The sequence below is a fragment of the Pinus tabuliformis genome, chromosome 7, assembly GCF_031772625.1.
Source record: "Pinus tabuliformis cultivar Carrire ecotype Pingquan chromosome 7, CPIR1, whole genome shotgun sequence".
Classification (NCBI taxonomy): Eukaryota; Viridiplantae; Streptophyta; class Pinopsida; order Pinales; family Pinaceae; genus Pinus; species Pinus tabuliformis.
This window is the reverse complement of record NC_142293.1, coordinates 721308000-721313727: the sequence shown is the minus strand read 5'-3', so window position 1 is coordinate 721313727 and position 5728 is coordinate 721308000. Positions and strand designations below refer to the sequence as shown.

General features: G+C 40.7%; 1 pseudogene; it reads left to right on the top strand.

Moving 5' to 3' along the window:
• Window positions 1-386: 386 nt before the first annotated feature.
• Window positions 387-1905, top strand: LOC149249565 (3-ketoacyl-CoA synthase 9 pseudogene; annotated as a pseudogene).
• The last annotated feature ends 3823 nt before the right edge of the window (window positions 1906-5728 follow it).

The window sequence follows — 5728 nt, the reverse complement described above, 5'->3', positions numbered from 1 at the left end:
TTTTGATTGATTACAAATTCTGAATAATAATTCATATTTCTATTTCAGATTGACGGCTTTAATTGATTAGGGAAGGAGTAGGTCATATCTCTATTTCAGGTTGGCTGCTTTCGTCGGTCATAGTAGACTTTAATCCATTCAACTCTAAGACAGTGAGGCCCGACCTGCTGAAAGAAAACTTATAATTAATGAACATTTGTTGGGGACAGAATTAAGGAAAAGACAAAAATCAAAACAGAAAAAACATCTTCAGCAAATTCAACGAGAAGAGGGAAAAAAAAAGCATCGGTATAAATTATAAATTATAGAGTTCTACCGCCCGTGCCACCTTGCGCCCTCGTCAAGCAGGCTGAGACTGATAGCCTGCTAAACACTTCAAATCTGTCATGGCTCGACTAGCCTCTATAGAAATTGATTTGGTGATGGGAATCTTATGGTTGGCGTTCGAGAACGCGGCGGCCACTTCTGCGGAGCTTCAATGGATTGGGGACTTTCGCTACGTGAAGGAAGTCACAGTAACAAGGGCGATAGAGATCCTCCTGGCCGTGTGCTGTATGCTTGGTGGAGGGCTGTTTCTTATCACTCGCCAACGATATTCCAGCCACCAGTGTTATCTGGTGGACTTCGCTTGTTACAAGCCGCCAGCGGAGCGACAGGTTAACACGGAGCTGAGCATATATTTTTCGTTGATGCAAGAACCCATAAATGCAGATAATGCGAATTTTCAGTGGAGAATATATCAGCGATCGGGGCTGGGGGAAGAGACGTGCCTTCCCCGCTGCTATTTCAACAATGAAATGGTGGCGACTTTGGAGGAGGCGCGGGTGGAGATGGAGGAGTGCATGGTGACTGTTCTGGACGAGCTGTTCAGGAAGACGTGCGTCAAGCCGTGGGAGATCGACATTCTCATCGTCAACGTCTCCACTTTCGGGCCGGCGCCGTCGCTGACAGCGTGGATCGTGAACCGCTACAAGATGAAAGAGAGCGTCAAGACTTTCAACCTTTCCGGCATGGGTTGCAGCGCCAGCCTCATAGCAGTGGACATGGCGAAGGACCTTTTCAAGGTCTACAGCGACTCCTATGCTCTGGTAATCGGCAGCGAGAACATAACGGCCAACGGGCATTATGAGGGCAACAATAAGTCCATGATGGTCACCAATTGCCTTTTCAGAGTTGGTGGCTATGCATTGCTTCTGTCGAACAAAGGCAACGATGCAGCCCGCGCAAAGATGAGGCTCTTGCACGCCGTCAGGACGAACGTGGCCGCCGTGGATGACGCCTACGGCTGCGTGATGGTAAAGGAAGACGACCAGGGGATCTCTGGTGCTTTCCTCGGCCCGTCACTCATGGACGTGGCTGGAAGCGCCGTGAGGAAGAACATGGCCACCTTGGGCCCCAAAGTGCTCCCCATAACGGAGCAGCTCTACTACGCCTACAATATGATATGCATCAAGGCCTTGAAGATGAATTTGACACCTTATATTCCTAATTTCGGGCTCGCCTTCCAGCATTTCTGCATTCATCCCGGGGGTCGAGGTGTGATCAACGCTATCGGGAAGAGGTTGCAGCTTAGTGACTACGAACTGGAGCCGTCTCGCATGGCGCTGCATCGCTTCGGTAACACTTCTGTGAGCGGGATCTGGTATGAAGCGGCTTACATGGAAGCCCAGCAACGATTTAAGGTGGGGGATCGAATTTGGCAGATAGGACTGGGTTCCGGATTCAAGTGTAACAGCGCAGTGTGGGAAGTGATGAGAGAAACCCATCCTTTGCAGAGCACTGTTTGGGATGAGTGCATCCACAGGTATCCCTGTGATACTCGTAATAATTACCCCGATGATTACTGTGACCGATGGACATGATCAGCTTTCCTTCTGAATAACTTGAGAACTCCCCGAGATGGTTGCGTCTGCTCCCACCCCATTCGACGAGACTCTAGACAATAAATTGAAAGGAATAATAAAGAATGAAAGTGAAAATATATTTAAAAGTAGCTTAAAAATAAGATTATAATTTCAAAATAAATTGTGAAGGGTCCAATTATTTAGGTGTAAGGGTTATTATCCCTCTCACTCAAGTTCAAATTTCTATTGTTATGATGTATTTTGATGTTTATTATAATGATATGATGAATTTTGATGTTTATTATAATGGTTGGTAGCATGGATTCTTAAATGAGTATATTTGTGAATATTTGTGATTGGTTAAAAAGATAAATACTCTTTTAAAAATTTAACACTAAAAAAGATTTGCATCAATTTTTTTAATAATAATAATATTAAAAATCTAAAACAATATATATATTTTATCTTCCATTTAAAATCTACTTTATTTCATATATATATATATAAACACATTCTCAACTATTAGACACTTGTAAGGCTCTTAAATGATTGGGCAATGCAAGATTGACCATCAATTCTTTTAATAATAATAATAATTATTAAAATCTAAAACAATATATATACTTTATCTTCCATTTAAAACCTACTTTATTTCATATATATATATAAAACACATTCTCAACTATTAGACACTTGTAAGGCTCTTAAATGATTGGGCAATGCAAGATTGACCGAATATGGGAGCAGTGGGAAAATTATGTCAAGGCATATATTTATTGGCGAAAAAAAATGACAGAATTCTTCAGAAGTTAATGGGGTTCGCTTGTAGAAAGATGACCCGAGACCTATTAAAAAATATGGGGAAGAATTAATCAGTTATGGCCTAGCAACTGTGATTTCGGAGATTAATTAAGGGCTAAGGAAATTGGAAAAGGCTTTGGAAAGGCATGAGGCATTAATTAGCATTTTATTTATGAAATTAATGAAAATTAGGAGAAAAGGAAGGTGAAAGGTCACAGGTGAGGAGGAAAATGAAGGAAAATAATGGAAAATGAGGAAAATAGAGGTCTCATTTATAAAAAGGCTTCTAAGAATCAGTTGGTACATTTTTTTAGTTTAACCTTTTGTTAATTTAATTTTGGAGTTCTCTCTCTATTCTCTCTCACACACACTCTTGGACATTTAGATTTTTCGTGGAGCACTCCAAAATTGGATCAAGAAAAGAAAAGAAGGAAAAGGAAAACTAGGATCAAGCAAGGAAGAGTATGATCACGCAGCTACAACAGTACTATTCATAGGTATCAATTTGCATGTGTGATTTCCTTGCTAGTTTTGGCATGCATGGTTATGAATGTGTGTGATTAGTTCTCTTGCTGTCATGGGCATGGGTTTTTCCAGGTGTGACAATGTTCTTTATCCTTGCCTTTCCATTTCTAGATAGCCATGGTGTGATGGGGTTCTCATGTTTTTGTTGAGCTGGATTATTGGATGGATTTGAAGCTTAATGAGGTGGTCTCTGTACGAAAGAACACATGGCCTAGTGATCCCTGAATCATACTATGGATTATAGTAAATCCTTTGCCTAGTGACCCCTGAACCAGACTGTGGGTTGCAGTAAAGCCAAATTTTTTGTTACCTCGGTGGGCCTAGGAATCCTCGATCGACGTATGGTGGGATATATGGTAAAGCCTAAAGGTGGGTGCCCTCGATCAAGCCTAGGAATCCTTGGTCGATGAATTTCAAGATATATGGTAAAGCATAGAGGGTGGGATCTTTGTTAGGGCCTAGTGATCCTATGTGGATTACGGTAAATCTGAGAGACTAGGATATAGGAAAATTCCTCACGATGTATGTGGAGAAATCTAGTGTCGTCCATGCTTTTTTAGGGCGTAGTGATCCTATGTGAATTTTGGTAAAGCCTAGTTCTATTGATGATGGTGAGGCGGTGTAGCCTCAGGAAGCCCTGGTTGATTTCTGGTTATAAGTCCCACATTCATGCTTGGAATATGGAACTGGGGTGATTGGTTGAAAGAAATATTTGGTCCAGCCAATCTATGGTTGGGTGGTTCGTGGAAGTCCCAAACCTGGTTGGCTCATGCATTCATTAACATGAGTTCATTCTCGATTTTTCATGTGTAAATTGATTGGTTTATATGTGGATCTTATGGTCATTGTTTCCTTGTTATTTTTGTTGTTTATATGTTGCTTATGAGTATGTTTTATGATAGTGATGATGTATGGCTCTCATCATGCTTTTATTTGTAAATGAATGATCAATGAATATATGACTTAATATATGATAATTCAACTAATTTGATAAGGCATCAATGCTTCTTAATGATTCTTAGATAAGTATGAGACCCCTATGCTCATATCTATTGTTATGTCCTCTAGAATGCATATTTGTGACATGTTTGAAAAAATGTCTGCCATGGCTAGTAGGGGTCTAGTCATGTATTTGTTCAAGTACTTGCATCAGTATCATTTCTTTGATGTTATATACATTTCTATAAGTTTCATTAGGTTTTGATAGTGACCTAAGTCCTGGCCCTAAAAAGTGGCACAAAATCTAGGGTTGCAGGCTCAAAACTAGCTAAAAAAGACCCCATTCGCTCGCATGCCTTGCTGTGATAATGAATGTAGGGCCCCAGTCACATGCATGCCCTTTTCATGTGAGGGAGTGAGGCTCTAGGGTAGTAAATGTTAATTTTCCTCAGTGGTTGGTCACCTGGAAAGTTTAGTTGGCTCTTGGAGGTTCTGTGACATGTGTAGAAGGTTAGATTAATCATGTTGTGTCGATTCCACTTCCTTAACTATACATGGGGAGTTGAATCATATAATAGTAGGCTCTTGTCACATGTTTACCCTAGAAGATTGGTTAACTTGGGAAAATGTGGGAAGAGGGTGTTATATGATCAAACAAAAGAAGAATCGGGGAGAAACAACCAAAGGACACAAGCATATTTGATATGCCTTGATGTTTTGTTTGATATTGTTGTTGCCATAAATGGAAAAGTGGGGAATGATGGAAATATGTTGTCATTGATGGCATCATATGGAAACTGATGGCAAAGGTGTAAAAAAGATGCCTCAGGAGATCAAGTTCCAGGAACAAGAAGAAGAATCAAGGAGCAACATGGATGAGAATGGTGCAAATACTTTGGAGCTAGTCCTGCAACAACGTATTATCTCAAATGAAGATGAAACCCACCTGGATGCAAAGAGATTGAAAAAATATTTACAGTCATATACGAAAGTCTGAAAATGGCCTCCTGGTTTGAGAGATAGATCCAGTCAAAGTTGCATGACCCAAGTTAAAGTTTACCAGAGATAAAATGGCTTGGAGACCTTTTGGCAGATAGCCAAGTTTGGCGTACCAGCCAAACACAGGGGCAAGGTTAGCAGAGTGTATGTAGAGAGAACTAGGCTAACTTGGATTGAAAGAAAGCAACGAAGAGGATTCCTATTGGCCATAGATTGATCCCACAAGAATACATAAGGTTGATGCACTCACCCCAATAGGTGCATCCTAGTGAAGTTATAAAGGAGCCATTAAGGTTTGAGCAGGATGACATAGAGCGGGAAAATATGGTCTGTCACAACACAACTAATTGGAAGAGAATCAGGAAGGACCCCCCCACATTAATAGGAAGGCCTGCAAAGGCTTGCCTAGAAAGTTGACCCTAAATTATTTCAAGGTAGCATTTCAAAGGAGAGATGACCCGAAGGAAAGTTATGTAGAATAAAGAAATAATTCGGGGCCCCTTAAATTTTTTATAATGGGAAATCATTAAAAAACTAGGCCGTGAGACCCTTCTCTCTCCTCTCTTTGGCTGAATTTTATTGGCTCATAGGAAATGATGGTGATTGATGATTTTAGCATG